Below are 24,294 nucleotides of genomic sequence, written 5' to 3' on the forward strand. Positions count from 1 at the left end.
CTGGGGAGGTGTTTGAAACCCAAGTTCAGTAATGAGTTTCAAGTTCAAAGTTGGGCGACTCTTCTTCTCGCTAACGGTGTTGTGCAGCCCCAGGCTCTGCAGGTGGCTGCTACGGCCCCGCTGAACTGGAAGCACCTGTTCCCTTATGAGAGTGTCATCCGTCAGCCCCAACTCCACTTGGGGTGAGTCCATTAGTGTGGGCAGAGATGATTAAGACCACAATAAATCCAGTCATCATCACCCCTGCTCCAGAGGGGGCTAGGGGTGCAGCGGAGGAGACAGGGGGGCGGGAGGGGGTCACACCCACCTCCTCATCCCTGAGAAATATTGATCCGTGTTCAGGGAGGCCTCTAAGGAAGCTCACTTGGTCAGGACAAGCAGCCCTGTGAGAACACACATACATGTCATTTACTGTAATTTGTCGTTTTTCAAATAGGCTCCCGTCTGGGATGGAAATAGCAGCGTCCAAACGATTTCCCCCATGGTGGAGGCAGGGGAGTGGGGATCATCATCAAAGAACCGGGATTCTGGCCCAGAAATTGCCACTTCCTGCCATCGTGTGCCCAAGCACTTCATCGCAGAGTCTCGCTTTGCAGAACGGCTCCAAGTGAAGGCCACCTGCTTGCCGCGTCCTCGCCCGATGGAGAGAGATCGCCTCTCCCGGAGTCTCCTGGTAGGAGCCCCGATCCTGGGCATGGGGCCCCCTCTCATGACCTGATCACCTCCCACGCCGTCACATCAGGGGCACAGCACCCCGTGGATGAGCATCCCTGTTCTGGGAGTCTTGTGGGTCTGGGTTGTGTGGTCTCTGTCCCAAACGCCTCCCCTCCCTGGTTCCGTTCCTCGCATGGCCTTCCTGGTGACTCCTCCAGGGCTTCACCCCCTTTGCTGGTGCCCGTAAAGATCTGACCCCTGTTTCCACAACCAAACCCTCACGTTGCGGTCGTTGTGCACCCATTGCTTATCTCCAGGGCTTTACGAGCCGTAGGTGAGAAAGGACGGTGGCCTGTGTTTGTGTCCCCAACCAGACAGCTGACTGGCTCCCTTAGGGTCCAGGTGAAAACAATCCCAGGTGTAGGATGGGGCAGGGCCCATGTGAACCAGGCAGGTCTGCATCTTGGGAAGATGGTCCTCTAGTCATCAGAGGGCATGCACGTGGGAGGAGGGGCCACACACCAGGGGTGACTTGTGGGCCTCGCTAGCACATATGCATTGTCCCATCCACTCCAGGTGACAGCTGCATCATCCAAAGGACACTGACGCTTGGTCCAGGAAAGCTCCTGGGTGTAGACTCTGCAGCTGGTTAGGAGGTGGTGGAGGGGAGCCATACGCTCAGGATGTGTCCACAGCACTGCGAGCTTGGCTGGTGTCCCACTCCATCCTCATCACAGCTCCCGGACGAGACCCTAACATTCCACTTCACACGTGCAGATGCTGGGGCTCCAGGGTGTGGTGGTGGCTGCCGTGGGCGGAGCCAGTTCCGTCTGGGTCCCCAGCCTCAGACCCCGCTGCCTTGGCTGCTGATGCCATGTGGCGGGGCTGAAGTGTGCGGCTGGCGTGTCACAGAGCTTCTGTGATGGGAAGCAGTCCCCACACCACCCCCGGCCCTCAGCAGTCCCTTCATCTCTGTCCCTGCCCCACGCAGCATGGGGTATGCCCACCCTCGCACGGCTCCATCCTCCACCCTGGACGCCTCCGTCGGTGAGGTTGGCTTTGCCGAGATAGATCTCCTTTCATGTAAAATTTAGGAAGTCTTAGCAGGGAGGGAGGGTTGACCTTTCAAACACGCATGAGCGGGCTGAGTGATGTTAAATCAGGATGAGCGCTATCTGGAGCGGAGACTCCCGTTCCGGTCACCAGACGCCCCAGGGCTGAGCCGGTGTCCACACTGCCTGAAACACCAGCAGGGGGCTCAGGGGCCCTTCCTCCCTTTAAGGCCATCCAGGGTGGCTCTGTCTTAGGCTGCTTTCTGTCCCCTGGGTGACATCTGTGGGGGGGGGGTGGCCCCCGAGTGACGTGTCCCCTTAGAGAGAACCCCTAAGTCAATCTAAAATAAGTAGCTCTGGTTTTTCCAGACCAAGGAAGAGACACAAAGGGCATTGCTCTGCCTTAAAGTCTTCCGAATGGCGCCAGGCAGGAGCGTGCACTCTGTGTAACACGGGCCTCACTCACGCCGTTGACCGTGACACCTGCTGAGCAGCCTCCATGTCCTGCCCGGGGCTCAGGTGGACGCAGGGAGGGAGCTGCTGTGAGTTCCAGGAACACCAGAGAGCCTCTTCTCCACCTGCTCCCTACGCGTCTGAAATGAGATGCCGGCCGTGGTAGGTCCTCGAAAAACCCCGTCTGTCCTTGTGGGTGGCCTCCGTCCTGTGCGGCTCAGGGCCTGTCATGCGTGGGGCAGGCACGGACATCCATGACACAGCCCGATGTCACCCGCGAAGGCCAGGATGGGGGATGGCCTCAGTGCAGGGTCCTCCTCGGTCCTCGACTGCTTCACCGGGAAGGCCGGCTGAGGGGGCCGAGGGTGATGGAGGAGCTCACCCTTTCCAGGCTTTTCTGTCTTAATCAGCGTGTGGGGCTGGGACGGAGCAGGGAGGCACCAGAGCATCCTCATCCTCCCGCCCCGTCTGTGCATCCAAGGTGCTCCACCCCTGGCCTCCGATGTGCCTGGAGACCCAGGGGCTGTGGCTGGGGGCCCCACGCCTCCTCCCCACCCTCAGCACCAAATCCCCTTCCCAGACCCCGGTGCTGGAGCGGGACAAGCTGGCGGATTTGCCTCCAGTCCACGGGTGATCGACATAGACGTTCCCTGCAGTATCCTGACCCAACTGGGCAGCAGATTTTGCTGATTTTTGCTAAAAATCTGTCCCCCTGCACCCCCACCCTCAGCACCGCAGCTGTGCTCCCCGCAGGCACCGCCTGTCCCCTCCCGGGCCATACAGCCCCCCGACCTCTCCCTCTAGGACGGGGTCTGGCGTCCACGGGCCGGGAGGACGCCCGCGTCTCTTCCCGCAGCTGAGATGGAAGTCCGGGTTGGTTTGGGACTCGCAGGACAGCCAGGGGTCCCCTGGGAGCACAGATAAGGAAGTGCACGGGTGCTCGGGGTCAGCAAGGCAGCGTCCCCACCCTAGCTTAAGGCCAGGTCCCCAGGGGACTCCAGGCTGTCCTGCGCTCAGAGCAGGAAGCCTTGGATCATGTCAGGACGAGTCCCGCTGCCTCCGAACCTCTCCGTCCAGCTGCGGGGTCCCCTTCTTCCGGGACCTGGCCCAGGGGGTGCACGGTCCCCAGAGGAAAACCACCCGTGGGGTCAGCCAGGACCCCGTGTCCTCCTCACGTGGCTCCCCGCGGGGGCGCTGGGACCTGGGGGCTGACGACCGGGGCTGCGGGGAGGGACCGGCCCCCCAGGGGCCTTCAGAGGCTGCCAAGGGATCGGTGTGCACAGCCTGCAGCTCCCGGCGGGCTCCAGAGGGAACGACGGCACGGCCCCACCGCCAACAGGAGTGTGCGTGCGTGCACACACCCAACCCACTGGCACATATTCACACATACACCTACCTGTGCACACGCACCCACACATTCATATACACTCACACCTACCCCTGCATGCACACTCACATTCATAAACACTCACATCTACCCATGCACACACCCTCACACACTGGCACACATTCACACACGCACCTACCCATGCATGCACACTCACACATTCATACACACACCTACCCACACATGCATACTCACATTCATACACACTCACACCTACCCATGCACACACACATTCATGCACACTTATACTTACCCATGCATGCATGCACACTCACACAGGCACTCTCACATACACAAACCCATGCACTTACACATTTATATACACAGTCACATGCGCACATATTCGTACATACAAACCCACTCACATACACATACACACTCACACCCACGCATTTGCATACTGGCATACATGCACACTCACAAGTCACAGTCACACACATGCACTCACACACTCTCACTTGCACGTGCACATACCCTTGCACTTACACACTCACATACACTCCCAGATGCACGTATTCACACACATACACACCCGTGCAGTCATCCTCACACAGCCACTCACACTCCTCCTATCACACACTCACACACACCCACACTCACTCTCCCCCCAGAGCCTCTCCTCTGGGTCACTGCCAAACTAGAATGCGCTTCCTGGATCGCTCTGTGGAGACATGACACCCTGACCCTGGCAGGGCCATGGTGACCGCACGTGAGGCCGGGTGTCCCCCCCCCCAGCTTTGCCCTGCTGCTCATTGACCTTGGACACGTCCACTAAGCTCTGTGGCCCTGAGGTTCCCCAAGGAGGCTGGTTGGGTGAGGACTTCTCAGTCTCTGTCTAGCTGGCTTCTTGTGACCCTCCACCTGCACGGAGAGCACCCCAGGGTGGGGGTTGTCTCCTCAGACCCCTGGGCTGCCTCTACCATGTGGCCTGAGGGGAAGGCTCCAGGAGATTCCCTCCTCAGTGCCTGGGTCTGCACAGGGAAGGAGGAGCCCACCGACCAGCACTCTGGTCAGGCTGCCACCCCCGCCTCGACTGTGCCTCACTCGGGGTTTCCCATCTCCTCCCGCCTCTCACTTCTCCCCTTGCCACCCATCCTCCAGGCCACCACTGCCCAGTAAGTCTTCTATGGTTGCCTCTGTCCTGGAAGGGCCCTGGCTCGACCCTCACTGCGTCCTTTGTGACCCCTTTGCTGGGGGCAGGTGCCCACTCAGCCTACTTCCTTCCCTTGACTCACAGAAGGAAACTCCGTCTTGTGCATCCCTGGCCAGTCCAGGGCTCATCAGTGGACAAGCCCACAGGAGACCCAGGTGCTGCGGTCCAGGACGGGGCCGGCCCCAGGGATGGGGACAGGAGCCCATCAGGCTGCAGGCCCCTGAGCCGGCGCTCAAGGTGGAGGAGCGACAGCTCAGTACGGACTCCTCATCGCCGTTCAGAGGACAGCTATACCATTGTTCCGGGCCTAGGGTTTATTATATTTTTGTTTTTTTTAAATTTAAGTTTGAAGGAGAGTTTGATATGTGTATATTTTGTGCTTACTTATTATTTAGTTTTTCTTTTTTCCTCTTGGGATCATACAGTGAAAGCATTTAAATTCATCTTTCAGGAGATAAAAGAAGCCAAACATCTTTCATCCACTTTATGCATTTTTACTAATTTTTTTTTTTATAACATTTTGTACTGGCATCCTGAAGGGTGCAATTTCATGAGTCAGGAGAATAAATAACAGATAAAAATAAATGTAGTTCTCAGCAAAGGTGTGAGCTTTCCTTAGGGGTAAAAAAAAAAAAAAAATGCACTGAAGAGACAGCGCGGCCTCAGGACAGCACCCAGCACCGAGCAGGGTGGCCCTGGGATGGCGCATGGAGTCTGCGGCCTTCCAGAAGAAGCTGCATCCCTAGAGGAATGGGTTCCCCATTTTACCATCTGAGATGTGGTTTTGGAAGCTCCTCCAGACACTGGGGAGCCACAGGGCTCTAGGCCGACGAAGGTGACGAAGGTGACGATGGCGGCTGGGCCAAGGGAAGCATTTCTTGTGTTTCCCACGTGTGGATAATGTCATGAGCCTCTACGTACATCGTCCACTCCTATCTTCCTCATCACGGGCCAACACGTGACACGGGACACAGGCGTCCCTCCCTTAGAGCGTCACTGGAGGAGGACATGCACGTGCACACACTTGCGGGGGCCAGCGTGCCAGCAGCAGCAGCAGCCCCCGTGAGGCTCGCTCCTCTAGTGGCCCCAGAGAGGCTCCGGGCCTGAGCTCGGACGGCCCAGAACACCAGGAGGTGCTCCTAAGTGAGAAGGAGGCAGGCCCCGGGGGACGCTGCACCGTGGGCCCTGCTGGGTGCGGCCCCGGAACAGCAGGAATGCATGTCCAAGTTGGGGCACTCAGAGTCTGCGCTACGACAGCCTCACGCGGCCTCCCAGGCCCTTCCGGAGGGCTGCGCCCCGTAGATGCGCCCGCCGCTGAGGGAGCAGGTGCGGTTCTCACTAGTGACTCGGCACCACATGGTCCGCGTCCTCCCTGCCCACGTCCACTGACTCCACCTGCAGGCTGGGGCCTCGAGGGTGGGGGGAGGGGTCGGACTCTCTCAGTTTTCCTGGGTTTGGGGTCATGGATCCTGAACTGGATCATGGGGTCCAGACCCGGCTCTCCCAGAATCTCACCGGAGGTGCCTCCAAGCGCAGCCTCAAAGCTGGGCCTCTGGCCTCAGGAGCAGACTCCCTGTGGCTCCCAGGACCCCTGGGTGGAATGGTGGAGGCCCGGGGGGTCCGGCAGGCTGGCGGGGTGCAGGGGATCAGCCCAGGACCCGGGGCTGCTGAGAGGACACAGGAGGGGGGCAGGAGGGATCCCCAGGCTGATTGGGGGCAACCGCGTGGGCACCAGGTGAGGCTGAGCTCTGTGGAGGTTCATGGTCCCCACGGGCTCCTCCTCGTCAGGGACAACCCACGCCTGACAGCGCCGTGGTGCCTTTTTGAGTGCAGGCTGAAAATAGAAGTCACCGAATAAGGTAAAAGCAGACTTTGCATTCCTGCAATCCCGGAGATGGCTTGCGGGAGTGAAGCCCGCGCTCCCCGGTAGTGACACCACGAGGAAACAACCTGCTCCACAAGGAGCATGAGGCCTGCGACCAGGCCCACACCTGTGTCCAAGGCTGGCCAGGGTCCTGGGGGAGGTGCCAGGCAGGAGCTGCAGCACCGTGTGTGTGTGTGTGTGTGTGTGTGTGTGTGTGTGTGTGTGTGTGTAGGGCGCTTTATGAGGTTATGGGATCCCCGGCATCACAAGAAGCATCACGGGGACCAGGACTGCAGACACAGGCAGGTGTAGGCAGGTGGGGGGGGGCAGCAGTACTGAGGGGTCCCTGTACTGGCAAGGGGGGTGATCTGAGGACCCCCAAGGTGTAGCAGAGGTCTGCGATGGCCCCTTGAACCTGGGGGCAGCAGGGTGAAGACCCGGGGGCTCGCGTAGCTGATGGAGGTGCGGTGGGAGGAGGGGATCCTCAGAAGAGCAGAGGACCAGCATCAAAGGTCGGCAGGCCCAGAAAGTGAAGCCCCACCTGCGGAGCTCCCCCAGGACAGCGGCCGTCTAGACATGAGGTGTTAGGGGCATGAGGCTGGGCCTGACTCTGCTGAGCCAGGAGGACCGGGGTCTGGGCGAGCTCCCTACTCCCACCCAGGGGGAGCATCCGGGGAAGAGGGCGGTGCTGCTGGGGGGACGTTCCCGAACTGACCCACTGGGGGCCCATCGTGACGGGGCTGTAGCCCCAACATTGCACAAAGGTACACACCCCACCCTTGTGCACATCCACCCTTCCAGAACTGGTGTCCACAGCCTGAGAGGTGAGCGGCCACAGTCATGGGAGAGGACACACGTCACACAGTCGTTCCTTCCCACTCAGCTCTTGATCTGGAGACGGGGTGGACTGGAGGCTCCTCTTACCCTGGGAGTCCTCGGCCATCTGCTGAGCCCCCTGGAGCCCCTGCTCCACGCCTGCGAGAATGGGGTGCTCCCTCCCTCTGGTGCCACCACCAAAGGGTCTCAGGCCCGGGGTGCTCAGTGCGCTGCACACAGGGCCACGGGGGGACCTTCCCTACCCCTGTATGTAGATGGCATGAGGCTCCCCCAGAAGCCCTGACCATCCCCACCTGGACCCCTGTCCCTATCCTGACTTCCAGGCTGCATCAGTTTTGGGGGTTATGCGTTCCTGCCGATGCCACGTGTTCATCCAGCTGTGCGGATAAAACAACCTCCCTTACCAGGGTTTTTACCTGTTTGCTTTTGAATTTGCTCTTTGATTGGAAGGAGGCAATGAACCTCCGTTAGCAGGTGCCTGGACTCTTGGCATGAGCTGTGTCCCTCCACCCAGAGCAGGATTTCCAGGTACTCGTGGAAGGAAGGAGGCTCCCGGAGGCGGAGTGCACTCCCTGTGGACGTGCGCTCCCACCCTGCTGTGCGCAGGTCTGAGAACCCACAGGACACACACGGGAAAGTGCATCTCCCTCGGTGGGTGGCAGGTGGGGAAGCGGTGGCCACCGCCTTTGCCAGCGAGGGTGAGGCCCAGAGCTGGGAACTCGGCAGTACTTGCGGTCCGAGGCGCCTGTTTGGGGGGCCCTGTGCCCACACCCCGCTGCAGCTCCTGCGGGTGCCTGGCAGAGGTGGGCTTTCTGTGGAGATCCCGATGCCACGGCGGCGTGGGCCTGTGGGTGGTTTCCAGGGGAACGTGCCCCCCAGCCTGGCGGGCCTCCCGGCAGTGCCCCACCAGCACCAGCCACTGCTCCAAAGAGCTGGGGTCACCCCCGCAGGGGCCTGCAGGCTGGAGAGGTGGAGGGAGGGGCTTTGCTGAGGGGGCTGAGGCTCAGCCTGGCACAGGGGCCGCCCTGGGGAAGCCGGGAGCACCCTGGCACCGGCTCCAGCACAAACATCCTCGTCCCAGGTGCTGTCCGTGGATGTGGGACCCTGTCCTGAGTGGACATGCTTCGGCTTGGACGTGGCAGGGTGTCGGGGCTGTCGGAAAGACCCGGTGCCAGGAGTGCGGACTGTGGCCTTTACAGATGGGCGCTGCCATCGGGGAGGAGGGCCGGGCCCTCAGATGCTCGCGCAGGGTAGTCAGCCTGGCCTGGGTGCGGCCCCGGTGCCCGGCTCTCCTCCTGCCACCTGGTCTCTCGGGGGGTGGGGGGGGGGTGAGGGGTGGGTGCTGTGCCGCAGGGACAGGGCCGTCAGCTTCAGCTCAGGCGGGTGGACGGAGCCTCCATGAGGACGAACACCCAGGCAGGTGACCTGCCCCTACCTTCCCTTCCCAAGGTCCTTCGGTGGCCGAGCAGCAGACCCGGGCCGGGCGCCCCTTCAGTGCCGCCCTCCCCTCCCACGCAGCCCACCTCTGGCCTCCTGAGGAGCCGCGTCTCCTGGGGCACGAGGCTGACACGGCACGGGGTTCCCCAGGGACTGTGCACTCTTGCTCTCCTCCCAGCCCCAGTACAGACCTCCCAGCCTGGAATCTGGGTGCAGCGTGCATGGTGTGCACATGTATGCCTGACACACTCGGGTGTCACACTCCCCATGCAGCACCGACCCTGGCCTGCCGTCTCCTGCGCTCCGGCCACCCTGCACCCCATCTTCCCTGGCCCCGGCTCACCATGGAAAGTCCTGGAGTGCCAAGCCGGTTGCTGGGGGCCTGGGGGCCGGGACTGCAGGCCTCCCTGCCCCGTCCACTCTGCTCCGCCAGCCCTGGCCCTTGACTTCCCGCCAGCCCGGGTCCGGGGGGAGCCGGTTCTGGCCCAGGTCCCACGTCCCCACCCTTGGCTCTCCCCCATTTCCGTCTCTGCCCCTGCCCTCAGGCGAGGGACCCACTCTGCTCCGCGTGGTTCAGCCTTTGCTCTTTTCCCCGTGGCTGGCCCTCACCCGTGCTGCAGGACCGCGTGTCCTCAGCAGGCCAGCCCTGGAGGGTCCCCCAGCCCGGGGCTCGTCCCTGTGAGCTCCCAGGAGGCTGGTCATCTGTGGGGAGCTCCCCGCCGAGGGGCCAGCAGGACCATTTCCTGCATCCGCCCCCATGGCCAGGATGCCTCCTGCTGCAGGACACTTAGATTTTCACGATGTAGCTCAGTCGGTTCACCTCTTCAGGGTGATTTCACGTGAACGCGTGGGGTGGGGGGTGGGGGGTCGGTCCGGGAGGCCCGGGCAGGCTGAGGAGGCTGCGGACTGTGAGCTGTCCTCGCCCGGTGAGCAGCAGGGAGCCGGCGGGACACAGCTAGCAGTGGGGAGGGGAGGTGGGTCCCCCAGAGGCTGTGGGGCAGCAGAGCTCTGGTGGCTCTCCCTCCCGGAGGACAGCAGGACCTGCCTCTCGGGACAGACACACGGGGGAGGGGTCCCCAGGGCAGGGGCTCACCCCTCAACCCCGTCCGGCCTCCACCTCCTCTCCAAGGAGACATCCTGGTGCCCCGCCCGCTGCCTTCCACGCATGCGTGGCACCCACTACGCGCCATCCCCACCTGCTCCCTTCCACGCGTGCTCGGGGCCCACGACGCGCCATCACACGTATCCTCTTCATTTGAACCGACACCGGCGTGCTCTGCCCATCGTTCCCCGCCCCACTCAGGGTTTATTGGAGAGATTTTCCTTTTCAATAAATACGATGCTTTATTTATTTATTTATTTATTTATTTATTTATTTATTTTTTTTTACGATGCTCTTTTTAAATCTTTTTTTTTTTCTTTTTAATTAATGATGTGGCGTTGCAGCGTAGGATGGCGGACAGCCCCGGCTAGCGGGCCTCCCCAGGGACCCAGGCTTCTCCCTGCGCTCCCCGTGGTCGTGGGCTCCCTCGCGGAGGTGGGGCCGTTGCAGGATCGATGCCCACGCAGAACTGCTGAGTCGCAGGTCAGACCTCAGCACTCGCAAGTGTTGGGGGGCCTGGCTGTGACCCCCCTCCGTGACGCGGGACCCCCTCCTGTGAGGTGCCCGCGGGCTCACACGCCAGCGGTGCCTGTGGGTCTGGGTTTTCATTTGTTTCTATTTTTCTAGTTCAAAACAGTAAGGCCCTAATTGATTAGTGGATAATCGGGAGGCTTTCCATTTGCTTAACTGACATCCTTTTTTGGCCAAATCTGTATTCGTGTCTTTTAATTACCCTTCTATTGAATGGTTAGTAGTTTTCTTGGTGATTTGATGACTATCATTACATTTTATGAAAATCGCCCCTTCGTAATAAGAGTCCTACCTACGCCTATGTTTCTGCAGAGACCTAACACAGGGATCCATAGTTTACACCCTCCGTCTACTGGCTTTCTTCAAATTGTGCTTTTTTCCATGCTATTTAAAATATCAAAAAATTTACTAGAATTCATTTTTTCTCTTTTAGTTTTTGGTTTTAGAAAAGACTTCCTTACTCTAAAATTATTTCAAAAAACTTCCCGTTCGCCTTAAAATACTTGTGGTAGATCAGATTACATAGAAGTGTTGATGTGGAGGCCCCTGGGCCAGACACTGCCTGAGGGAACCATGGGTGACTCAGGGCCTGAGGGAGGAGCAGGGAGGAGAGGGGAGGAGTCGGGAGGGGAGGGGAGGGGAGGGGAGGAGTGGGGAGGGGAAGGGAGGGGAGGAGCGGGGAGCAGGGAGCAGAGAGACAGGAGGGGCGGGGCGATTCCCGCAGCCCCGTCCCCCGCGGCCAGGCTGGGGTCCCCAGGGAGGCCGGGGCGAGCCCTGTGACCCGGGCAGGAGCCCCCTTGCCTGCGGCGCCTCCTCGGAGTGTGGCTGTGACCTTGCCCCACCACCCGCCACCCGCCGAGCCCCCACGCGCTGAGCCTTGAGCGAGGGGCAAACCGAGGTCCTCATCACGTTTCAATGAAGCCGCAGCGTCGTGTGGGCGCTGACCGCCTCCCCCGTGTTTTTTCTCCCCAATTTTGAAATGATGCTTCCCTCGCACGTTAAGTGCCCGCGTGTGCTCGGGCGGCTCCCCACGGTGCCTCACCTTCAGGTGCCGCAGCCCCTAAGTAACGCAGATTCCGGCTCTGCCCTCTTTCTTGCTGGTTTATGAGGATAGTTCCACTGGAAATCACGCGCACACCTGTGCACACGCATGCACACCTGCATGCACGCGCACGCGGGAGGTACAAATACGCAAATGTACCAGAAGCCGTGTGTGCACCAGCGAGGTCCCCTCAGCTCACAGGTGTGCTGGGTCGCGACGTGCGAAGCCTGGATGTGTCTACGCTGCCTCTCTAAGGCCATATATGACTTTCCATTTGTTCCAAGATTTGGGGTGGATTCCTTAGAACTGCTTAATGCTCCCTCTTCTTTACATAATATTGTACATTTCTATTTTGGTTTATTCGCACACACTTTTATGATTTTATGTTCCCAATATAAATAGAATATTTTCTTTAATTGTATCTGTCTATACTTTTGAGATACGAATTTTTGACATGTCAAAATGATCCGTCTTAGCACACCCACGTAGACATAGGAAAGACTTTGGAAAGTCATGAGTGAAATTACAGGAACGAGAGAGCAGACATAAAATTATGGAAAGACAGAAATAGAAGGCGGGCTGGTGGGGACGTCAGTGGGGGAGACTCCGTCTGCAGGGACGGAGAGACCGGAATTCCTGGCGGCAGAGGCACATCGAAGAGCAAGGACATCATCACAGGAGCCGCAGGGAGTGGGGTGGGTGTGAGCGGTGGCTCCGGGGATGTCCGTGTCACCCCCCACCCCTGCGGACTAGCCTGTCCCCAGTGTGCGGGCCATCCTCCCACCGGCTCTGAGAAGCAGGCGCACCCCATCAGCGGTGAGCCACTTGCTTCCCCCGGACTTCGTCTTGAAAAAGACAGAACAGGGGACCCCTGGGTGGCTCAGCAGTTTGGCACCTGCCTTGGGCCTGGGGCTTGACCCCAGGATCCCAGGATCGAGTCCCACATCAGGCTCCCTGCATGGAGCCTGCTTCTCCCTCTGCCTGGGCTCTGCCTCTCTGTCTCTGTGTCTCATTAATAAATAAATAAAATCTTTAAAAAAAAATAAAAAAGAAAAAGAACAACTGGGAAGCCAGCTCCCGACGGCCTTGGCTCAAGCTGGAAGGCGGAGGTGACACAGAGGGTGCAGGAGAGGGAGAAAACGGGGAATTCAGAGCAGGACTGTCGGAGGGAAAGCTGCGGCCGCCGCACAGGGTTTTGGAGACAGCACGGGGAGGCCCGCGCCAGGCCGCGCGTGGACCGCAGGTGCCCGCATCTCCCAAGCGCGCACAGAGAAATGTGCAGAACAAGGCAGGGACCGTGGCCTCGCAAGGAAAGCTTCCAGAAGAGTAACGCTGAGGCCTCACTACTCAAGGTTCGGGCACAGGCTCTAGAAGAGGGAAAAGCGAAGGCAGACTGGACGGAACAGCAGGGCTTTGTGTGCCCAGCACAGTCTCACCTGAGGACGTGGGAGACCTGCTTGGTGCAGGGAGACGTCCAGATGTGTGTCCTACAAAAATAACTCGAAAAGCAACATCCAAGGGCAGACGAAACCGTGTTTGAAGGGTTTTGTGAACTGCAAGGCACAACTGGCGGGGTCAGGAGGCACATCTGTGATTGCGCAGCGGGCTCTGTCCGTCCCCGGCGTCCCCGCCTCTGATCTCGGTCCTGTGACCCGCCGCTCCTGAGGGTGGTGAGGACAGAAAGGCCATCGTGGCCGCAGTCGCAGTTTCAGGAAGAGTGGCGTCCTCGCGTGGTCAGGATAGAGGGCCTGACAGCCTGTGTGCCCGGGAGGGATGAAGCTTTCACAGCAGTGAAGCACCTTTCTGGGTCGCGGACATGACGGCATCCTCCCTACACTGATGTCCTGAAAATCCTGTTTGTCTCCTTTTGTTTCCGTTTTCTCAAGGTGCAGAATGATTTTTAAAAATTTTAATTTATTTAAAAAATCATATTTATTTATTCATGAGAGACCTAGAGAAAGAGGCAGAGACGCAGGCAGAGAGAGAAGCAGGCTCCCTGCGGGGACCCCGATGTGGGACTCGATCCTGGGACCCCGGGGTCACAACCTGAGCTGAAGGCAGATGCTCAACCACTGAGCAACCCTGGGGTCCCCTACAGAATGACTTTAAACTTAATTGTCCCTTTCGTAGAGAATGTGGGTCTGTTGTCATAGCATGGGGCTGTGGGGTGCGTGACTCAGACGGCGAGCCTGCCCTGCCCCTCCACCTCTACTCCCCCCCACCCACCCCAAGTTTACCCCAGGGCAGCTCGTGTCCCCCCTCCGGGCTCTCACTTTGTTTCTCTCTGTCTGAATTTCTGAGTCATATCGCCATGTGGCTCTAGCTCGGTGTTTTGGTCCATGGGTGACAACAGAGCATCCCCGCGCGCCCTCACCCCAGCACGTGCACACGTCCGTCTTCCTCCATCCCGTGATCCTGGCCACACGGCGGCGTGGGGCCAGTTGGCGCTCTGCATACTTCACTACCATCACGAAGCTACTGCAGGGCGCCGTGCTCGCCTCGCCTGTTGGCGGTGGCTTGTCTGCCTCGGAGTGGATGTCTCCTTTTGTTGCTTCACATATGACCTCGAACCCCCAGCAGACCCCTCAGATAACGGGGAAGACAAGCGCCACGATGTCACAGCAGATGCACCAGCGCATCGCTAGGATTCATTCTGGGCCCCTCCCCATGCACCCCTCCCGGGAGGCCCAGTGTCACCTGAGGCTTCTCTGACTTGCTCTTATGCTCGTCTCTATTCTCCTGTGGATTACCCCCTTGTTCTCTTGGAGCTCCTCCTGGGAAAAATAAGGAGTCGCTCTGTCATCCAGCAAATATTTATCGAAACTGTAGTAGGAAATGAGCAGTGTTCTGGGGGCCAAGCATATGTATTTATTTATTTAGTTTTATTTTTTTGTAAGATTTTATTTATTCCTGAGAGACACAGAAAGAGAGGCAGAGACACAGGCAGAGGGAGAAACAGGCTCTCTGAGGGGAGCCTGATGTGGGACTCGATCCTGGGACCCTGGGGTCACGCCCTGGGCTGAAGGTAGACGCTCCACTGCTGAGCCCGCCAGGTGTCCCAAGCATATGTATTTAAAAACAAATGTCATAAAGGTTCATAATGAAGCCAGCACCTGCACTCACCACCCTTCTCAGGACACGGAGCGTGAGAGAGAACATTCCCCATGTGCTTCTTCCCCGTCCCAGCTCTAGCCCCGCCAAGGTATCAACTAGTCTGATTTTGTTTTTACCATCCTCTCAATTACCTTCATCACTTTGCCGAATCAGTACACGTTCCTAAGTGATGGGTTGTGTGCAGGTGACACAGCAGCGGTGTCCTTCCGAGATCTTCTGTGATTTGCTCTGTCCCCTGGGAGGGACATGACTGCCATTGCCCGGGGTTCTTGCTCCACATGGCACAGAATCTTTCAGTAAACGGTGGATTCCTTCATCCCCTCAATGACACTTGGGCAGCTTCCAAATTTTACACGATTACAGTTTTTTGGTTGTTTTTGTTTGTTTGTTGTTTGTTTGTTTGTTTGTTTTGTCCAGGGACATATCATTAGAGTGTTTTCACAGGGTTGTAGGTTATGAATGTGTTTGATCATTGGTTTTACAAAATGAAGCGTAATCATTTGTTCACTACTGACGTGTTTGACACAAGCAGAGCTGAGGTGAATCTACGGTTTCCTATATTTGTCTACAAATGTCAACTTCTTAAAAAAAAACGTAATTACCTTTGCTTCAAATGTATATTCAACCTAAATTCTCCTTTTCCTGGTTATTAATCGGGTGTCGTGTCGACTCACAGGCTGCTGTTGCGTGAAATGCTTATTGATACGTTCTGCTTCTTGGGGTTGTTTTCAAACTGTTGAGATTCAAAAAGACTTCTTTGGTTTCATATTTTGAATGTCGACAGCCACAGGAATTGCAAATATGTTTTGTGGGTTGAGTTGGCCCCCTCCTTTGCGGACTGTGATGAAAAGTTATTTTCTTTTTCCCGTTTGTACTGTCATTATTTTTAGTTTCTGGTTGAGGCGTCGCTGACATATAAGGCTGTGTAAGCCCCAGGTGCCTGTTTGCAGTTACTCACTTAAGAACACTCTTACAAGTATTCTCTGATAGCTTTTCCTAAGCGTTTGAAGGGTGTCCTTCACGTCCACATGTCTAGAGCACCTGTGCACGCGGATCGACGCAGAGACCTGGTTATCTTACGGTTTCCAATGGTCACTGGTTGAGCTGGTGCAGCTCACTAAGCAGCAATTCTCTGTGCTCATCTGCAAAGTCTGCTCTTGCATGTCAGGTGGCCGCAGGCCCCGTGCGCTGACAATGGGCACCTGTATCGTGTACCTGGCTGGACATTAAATTCTAGTCTCCTGTTCTTTCTTTGGGAGGAATTTGCTTTCATCGTGGTGTGTGCTACTGTTGAAAAGTCTTATGCCAGGAGATTTCTTTCCCCTTTTAGAAGACTTACTCGTTTAGTGTGTGTTTTCAAAATTGTTTATTTTAAAATTCAGTGAATCTTATTACAGTGTGTTTCAGAACTAACTCTTCATCAGTTTTTCCATTTTTCCCCTGAAATATGAGGTGCCCTTTTAAAATGTAGATTAAAGACTCCTTTAATGTCTAAAATAATGTTTTGAATCACCTCCCTAAATGTTCTCAAAGACATTATTTAGATTCTTTTTTTGGAGTCACCACTTATCTGTATGTTGGGACGAGTCTTTTCTGCCTCCCACACCTGTGAGTTTTCTCTCTGTTTCTGAACTCTTTGGTTTTCATTTTTTTGTCCTCCTCCTTCCCTAAACTATTTTTAGCCATTCTCATTCATTTATTTATTTAACGAATGCTTATTGAATTTTACTCTGTGTCAAGGGGCGTTCTATCAGCAAAGGTAGGGCAGCAAGCAGCCCTGCCAATATTCCTGCTTTTATGGTGATTAATCTTAACAAGGGAGGCAGACAATAAGCAACAAATGCATTATGCAAATTCAGGTCGATTAATTCCATTCAGACAAATGAAAGAGGGAGGACTTGGAAGGTGATGGGGAATCTCTTTGGAAGGATGGTCGGGCAAAGCGTCTCTGAGATGCTAACAGGTAGCAAAACCCCAGGAACTGAGAAGATGTTGGGTATTGGACAAGGAACATGCACCGGGGGCCTGGGCTGCATGTGGAACCAAGCCAGGCTGCTGGTGTGGCTGGGGGACGTGATGTGAGGGCACTGATGCTAAGGCCGCTGTGAGGACACAATACCAGCACCGAGTATTTATTTTACATGAGTCCAAAATGCAGATATCCTATTTGAAGTATTCAAAAATCATTAAAAAATGGAAACTAAATAATATACTTAAACACCAGAAATGATAAAACATTAAAAAACATCAGGTGAATGCAAAATTTAAAAATATACATGTGAAGGGGCCCCTGGGTAGCTCAGTCGGTGATACATCCACCTCTTGATTTCAGCTCAGGGTATGATCTCAAGGTCGTGAGATGGAGCCCGTGTCAGGCTCTGCGTTGGGCATGGGGCCTGCTTGTCCCTCGTCTTCTACCTCTGCCCTTCTGTAAATTATTAGGAGAAAAATGAACACGATTAAATTATTTGAGAGAAACATTACAGGTAATAAAATTAATCATAAAAATGAACATGTATCTAGTTCTTGAAAATGCAATCCCAGCCCGTGCTGCTCCCAGAGAGCTTCCTAAGGCAAGCGAAACCAGTCAGAGCCTCTTGAAATGGAGACGGTTGCTTCTTCGGGTAGCTCCTCAGCTCCAGAAAATGAGCATCTTCAAGAGACCCCAGAATCCAACAGTAGTGTGTATCCTTTCTTCAGGAGGTTTCATTGCTGCTGTGGCCTGATCCCCACCAGCTCCAAATCAGTGGTATTGGATATGTCCCTGCAGGTGGAGGAAGCTTCCTTTGCTTCAGTGACTAGTGGTGTCCAAGCTGCCCCTTAGAGGGATTGTAAGATGCGAAGTTTTGTGGGCATGCTGACCATCATCAATACCCTGCACCGCTGCCGTAAATCAGCCTTGGTACAGATCTACCAGCTGTGTCTATAGCTGCAATGTCTACAAGAGCCAAGCTGTGGGAGGAGCCACGATGTCCTTCAACAGATGAATGGATAAAGACACATGGTCTACATATACAATGGAACATTCCTCAGCCATCAGGAAGGACAAATACCCACCATTTGCTTCAACGTGGATGGACCTGGAGGGTATGATGCTGAGTGAAGTAAGTCCATCGGAGAAGGATGATCATCATATGGTCTCACTCATATGTGGAATATAAGAAATAGTGAAAGGGATTATAAGGAGGGGAACCAAGTGGGAAAAAATTAGAGCAGAAGACAAACCGTGAGCGACTCCTAACTCTGGGAAACAAAGCGTTACGGAAGGGGAGGTTGGTGGAGGGAAGGGGGTGACTGGGTGGCAGGCACTGAGGAGGGCATGTGATGGGATGAGCACTGGGTGTTCTACTGTATGTTGGCAAATTGAATTTAAATTTTAAAAAATTAGAAAAACATCTATGAGCTCAAAGAACACAAGTCAGAAACTCAGAGGAAGGTGTACCAACAAGTCTCCTTCAAACCTCTTGTCTGCATTTTTCCTAATGCCACCTCGTCTGATGCTGTCTCTTCATCAGCTCAGAACAAGATCCACAGGCTGCCAGTTGTTGACCCAGAGTCAGGCAACACTTTGTACATCCTCACCCTCAAGGGCCTCCCCAAGTTCCCCAAGTTTATAATGGAGTTCCCCAAACCAGAGTTCATGTCCAAGCCTCTGGAAGAGCTACAGATTGGCACCTCTGCCCATGTTGCTACGGCCTGCACCACCACCCCTGTCTGTGTGGCTCTGGGCATCTTTGTACAACACCGAGTAGACTGGAAAGGCCGTGTGGTGGACGTCCGCTCTAAGTTTGATGCCGTCGGTCTGGCAGTCGAAAAGACCTACGTCAACCTAGACGTGTCTGTGGCCCAAGCCCTGCATCATTGATCACATTCTGTGTATTTAATTTAAACGCTCGCATCACTTTGAGGGTGTCCTCGAGGGCTACCTGTGTGAGACTCTGGAGAGAGACGACCATCCATGTACAGGCTGGGGGGCACCGAGGTCACCGACTCGTAGTGGTAGATGGGGGTGATGGGGTCAAGGGGATTGTAGAGCCGCCTGACATCCTGCGGGCCCTGGTGCTCACGGGAGGAGAGAAGCCCTGAGCTGGGGGTGGCATTGGGCAGCACTGGGGGACATGACCCCCACCCGCTGCTGCCTGCCCAAGGAACCACAGAGGAAACCTTGAGGGAACCGTGAGTCTGTTCCCCAGTTGGGAGCCGGAGAGCCCGTTAGGGGAGAAAGGAGAAGGGGATTTTGGCTCTCCTATCCTCACCGTACAGCCCGCCCGGCCCTCTTGGGTATAGTAGCCTCCTTACTGGGTGAATGACGGGCAGAGTGCCCCTCAGGCAAATTCTCATCGCCAAGAGACCCCCAGACTTCACCCAGCCGTTGCCTCTGTCTCCATCCACGACTCCTGAGATGACGGCACAACAAAACTCTTCCTAATGGTATTTTTACTCATCCTGTTTCATGCTGTTGGCAGGAGGCTGTGCACATGTCGTGACACTTCTTCCCATCCTGGGAGGGAGGAGGATTGCAGGGAGGAGGGACAAAAGGAGGTGGGGCTTGCTGGAGGAGGAGGGCAGAGTGATTAGCCGAGGTTACTGCTTTTCATGGCAAACTTCATTAAAATGACGGGGACCTGTTAAAAAATAATAAAATACAATCACCGAAAACAGTATTTGTCATTGATTTCACGAGGTCAACATATACAAATTTTTTTGGTGCGAATCTTTCCATCTGTTGAAAACCCCTTTCTGACTCAGGATAACAGCAAAGGGAATCTTTGCGTTCAAATACCCCTTTCTTCATTTGGTAATTTTGAGGTGGTTTTGACAAACTGTTTTTTTGTTCTTTTTTTTTTTTTTTTTTTTTTTGCAAGGGCTGGTTTCTTTTTTATTGATGGCATGATATTTCTAGTCTGTGTCTATCTTGGTTTCTGTCCCGGAAAGATGAAGATTCTCCATCATCACCGTATTGATTCCAATTCGGTCATGTCTCTATCCCATTTCTCTGAGATGTCTTTGAACGTCCGGAGGAGGCTTTGTGCAAACAGAAGCGTTGCGACGCTGCTCTTGACACAGACAGACTCACTCCGCCTGAACCTGCGGGCCGTGCATTTGTTTCCTCTCGGTGCCGATGCTGGATGACTAAATCATTGATCTTGATCTCAAGATATAAATTATTCAACTGAAATGATACTTTTGTCATGGTTAAGATGGAAGCATTGGTATCCAGCCCCTCCAAAATGCACAGTGGAGCTCTGGGCCCCCCAGAGAGGCCAGTGAGGAGGAAAGAGCTCACGTGGGGCCCAAGGCCAGGGGAGGGTGTGGGGCTTTGCTAGGGCTTGCGGGGGTTTCAAGTGGAAGGAACGATGACATCGATGCACCGTGTAGGGAACGGGCTGCCGGTGGGATGCAGGAAGGGAGGCAGGCCTGGAATGCAGCGCAAAACGATGGGACGTGCTCGGAGTCAGCACACCTGTGGGTCGCCCTCTGGGTGGAAACTGGATAAGAACCATTTGTGCAGGTAAATGAGGAGGTGGAGAGAAGGTGGTTCTGAGGGGTTTGCTGCAGCAATTCAGGGACTCTTGCAGTGAGGACGAAAGGACAGGGGAAGATTCGAAGAGGTACCTGCAGAGTTTGGGCTTGCGGGTGTGGAATTTGTATTTATTTATTTGTTTGTTTATTTTTTAGAGAGAGAGGAGGGCGTTGAGGGGCCAAAGAAAAGAGAATCTCAAGCAGACTCCACGCTCAGCGCAGAGCCCGATGCAGAACTGGATCTCGGGACCCCGAGACCGTGACCTGAGCCGGAATCAAGAGTCAGACGCTCAGCCGACGGAGCCCCCAGGCGCCCCAAGGGCGCGGAGTTCATAAGGCCGGTTAGACCAGCAGGGCAGAGGGGGCGGGAGCTACTGGAGGAGGAAGGGGTGGGTCACGGAAGCTCGGGTTCTATTGCAGGACCCGCTGAGAGCTCCCCGGAGACAGGACGCAGAGACGGGCCGACCCCGGAAAGCAGCAGGAGCACGAGCAGGAGCAGGAAAGGTGCGGAAGGAGAGCATGGGGGACGGGACGGGGGACGGGCGTGCTCCGATGGCCTGCAGGCCGGAGCAGGACACGGGGAGGGCGGGCTGCACGACGGCAATCGGATTCCGGCCCCACAGGGAGCCAAGGCCTGGCCTGACCGCCAGAGGCTGCCGCTGTCATGGTCAAGGCGTGATGACAGGGACAGTCCAGGGGACGCTCAGGAGAGACAGCAGAGAGACAGAGGGCCACAGCTGGGGCCGACGGTGCGTCCGTGCGGACCTGGGGTTGGGCCAGACGGAGGGCAGCCCGGTGGATGGCCACCAGCCCCGGCCCCGACCCGTCCTTGCGTGCACTTTCTCCTCTCGCTCCGTCTGGCTTCTTCTCCCTGCCCCCCCCCAAGTTTTCCGAACGCCCCAGTTCCCCACGATATTTGCTTATCTTAATCTCCGATGCCTCTTTCAATGTCTCTTTTCTTTTTATAATCTTTTGACTTAAACGCTTTGTCCCAAACTGTTTTTATAGGTTTTTTTTTTGTATGGCCATGCTTCCGAACACCTGCGTTCCCAGGGATGCTCATCACGCCCTCCTCGCTGAACGACAGTCCAGGGATAAAAGTCCTATTTCCCAAATCTGAAGTTCTTCCCTTTGATGCTTTGAACACGCTGCCCCATCGTCGCCTCACACGTTCAACATGTTATAGTAAAATTAACGCATAAAAGAGCAAAGGGAATTTCAAAGCTTGTGGAGGCAGAGAAACAGATCACCGACAAAGAACCGGGAATAAAATTGATAGATTTTTCAATGGTAACCCTGAATGCAGGAAACACATTTAGGAGATGAATTTTTGACTTTTTTTTTTTGATCCATCCCCGTGTTTCTATTTCTAATGTCGCCTGTGAACGTGTGGCTGCAGTTCCTCTGACATTGCCGGGCTCCTCCCGGCTCTTGCTTCAGCTCACTGTTTCTGGGAAGGGCCGGGCTCCATCCCTGTCCTCTCAGGAAGCACAGAGGATAGGGTGGTGAGTGAGCCCCAGGGGAGGGCGCCCCCCACACGTGGCCTCTGAGAGAAGAGAGTCCCCTCCCTAGCCATTGGGCATGAGCTTTCAGAGTCCTTGTTGTCTGTCCCAAGCCCGCATGAGAAGCGCAGGCGTAGACTCCACCAGCTTGGGTCCAGGTCAGCTGACGCCCAGGCAGGCTTAGCCACTCATTGGCCACCTCACAATGTCCCCCATCCCGGGTGTTTCCCACCACCCAGGGAAACCCTGCTTTGGGGGAGACCCTGCAAGTGAACCAGCGGGGAGGCTAGTGGGACTCCTGCTGGCTGATGCTGCGTCCTGGGGTCAGGTGGGCACTGACTCACACCTGGGCCCTCTCTGCACCTGCCACCTTAGAGCTGGGTATTCCTGTGCCATCACCTGCACTCCGTGGTCATTGGCATCCTCTCCTGGGAGCTCCCCCCTCCTCTGGCTTCCACTGTATTCGGCTGGCTTGGCTCGAGCCGGACTTGGGGCTACGTATGTCTGCTTCATCGTATGTTTTGGTTACTCTCTATTATTTTGGAAGAATATCACTATAAAAATCAGTATAAAATATGCTCTTTTAAAACCAGAAGTGGGGGCACCTCAGCGGTTAAGTGTGATTCCAGAGTCCCGGGATCGAGTCCCGCATCAGGCTCCCTGCATGGAGCCTGCTTCTCCTTCTGCTTGTGTCTCTGCCTCTCTCTGTGTCTCTCATGAATAAATAAATACAATCTTAAAAAAAAAAGAAAAAAAAGAAAAGGTGACATATAAGGGAGAGGAGGGAAATTGAGTGGGAAAAATTAGAGAGGGAGACAAACCATGAGACCCCTAACTCCAGGAAACGAACAAAGGGCTGCAGAAGGAGAGGTGGGCAGGGGGGTGGGGTGACTGGGTGATGGGCACTGAGGAGGGCACTTGACGGGATGAGCACTGGGTGTTGTACTGTATGTTGGCAAATCGAACATCAATAAAAATAAATTTTAAAAATATTGTAAGAATTTAAAAAACAGGAAAAGGTGACATTCTGTATTTTGCCCACTGTACACACAAACATGGGGTGGGTGGAAGAAAGGAAGAAGGCTTTGGCTTCTGGAACACACCTGTCTGGGATATACTTAGACCCCATAAGCACAGTTGCAGCTGCTGGGTGCGTGGCACCCAAGAGCTCAGGCCCAGGCCACCTGGGCCATCCGGGCCGTCTCTGCTTCCGTACCAGCAGTGGATCCGGGGAGAAGTCTCACGCCCCAGCCTCAGTCTCCTCCCTGGGAAAGGGGTGGTGGCCGTGTGGGACGGCTGGGCTGACGGTGTCACACCGTGCATGTCCTCAGCACCCGATAATTGTTTCTATTGCCTCGAATCATCGTGTAACTTTTGCCGTGGTGTTTTATGTCCCTTTGGGGACCGGTTAGGAAAATGTGTCACTTCTCAACTATAAAATTTTACAATGTACCAACTGTACAAATATTGATTCTCTGTAATAAAGGGCCAGGTCTTTGCTCCCAAGTGAAAGGGGGAGCCGGTTAATCTCCCCCTGCCCCCGCGAGGCTCCCTGGGGGCTGCTCTCTGGCACGTGCCCCTCCCCGAGGGTGCGGGGGCTGGGGGAACCACGTGAGCAAATGGGGTAAATCACAGAACAGTCAGGTGAGGCCACTAAGCCCAAGACACTTGGAAGGTAGAAAAGCCAAGAAATATCTAGAAATTATGGCAGTTAAAGAAACGTCCACGGAGAGAGTTGGTTCATCCCTTCGGTGTTGGTTTGTTCAACAAAGTTGAGCGCCTTCTGTGTACCAGGCTCTCGACCGTGAGGATGTAGCCTCTGCCTGCGTGGATCTGACTTCTGGCATTCTCACCTTTTATTCATGCGTATAGTCACTTCACAAATATTTGTTGTGCTCCTACTATGTGGCAGGCAGCGTCAGGGGCACGGTAGTAAACGGAATAGGTTCAGTTGTCACAAAATGCACATTTTTAAAAAAGATTTTATTTATTCGTGAGAGACACAGAGAGACAGAGGCAGAGACACAGGCAGAGGGAGAAGCAGGCTCCTTGAGAGGATCCTGATGCGGGACTCGATCCCAGGAGCCCCGAGGTCATGCCCTGAGCTGAAGGCAGATGATCAACCGCCAAGCTACCCAGGCGCCCCACAAAAAGCACATCTTATTTGGAGATCCAATGCACCATAAAAAATAATAATACAGCGAGTCACAATCTGGCCGCTGGTGGCAGGCACACCAGACAAGGGCCTGGATGTTCAGGGGCTGGTGTGCCGTCGAAGAGCAAGGGCCTGCAGGTCTGGGGCGAGTGAGCACGTTCAGGCAGCCAGCTTTCACAGAGCACCTACCATGCGTCAGAGCCCTCCACAGTGACCTTGGGGCTCACGGTCCGTGTGTGGAAAGGCAGGGTAAAAAAAGCAACCTTGAGCTGCTGCCGTGTGTCTCGACGGCACGCCGCCTCGGATGCTGCCTGGGTCCATCCGCGAGGCATCTTGGATGTGTTGCTTCAGTTCGTCTTCCCTCCCCCAGTGTTGAGAAGCAGTCCTTAGACACAGGCCCGCCATACAGGTGGGGCCACCGAGGCTCAGAAGGGGCGAGCAGCCCAAGTAGGAGCAGGATCAGGGGCCCGAGTACCGGGATCTGGAAC

At 55.5% G+C, this 24,294-nt stretch overlaps 1 long non-coding RNA gene and 1 pseudogene across 1 annotated transcript; both read left to right on the plus strand.

Annotated features, from left to right (window-relative positions):
* Nucleotides 1-1,585: 1,585 nt before the first annotated feature.
* On the plus strand, nucleotides 1,586-5,300 carry LOC112665922 (uncharacterized). Its single transcript, XR_003140604.3, has 3 exons — nucleotides 1,586-1,701; nucleotides 2,076-2,321; nucleotides 4,784-5,300. It is a non-coding gene; the product is annotated as an uncharacterized LOC112665922 (long non-coding RNA).
* Nucleotides 5,301-17,228: 11,928 nt separating this feature from the next.
* On the plus strand, nucleotides 17,229-18,712 carry LOC112665920 (5'-AMP-activated protein kinase subunit gamma-1-like; annotated as a pseudogene).
* Nucleotides 18,713-24,294: the final 5,582 nt, after the last annotated feature.

This window comes from Canis lupus, chromosome 10, assembly GCF_003254725.2.
Source record: "Canis lupus dingo isolate Sandy chromosome 10, ASM325472v2, whole genome shotgun sequence".
Classification (NCBI taxonomy): Eukaryota; Metazoa; Chordata; class Mammalia; order Carnivora; family Canidae; genus Canis; species Canis lupus.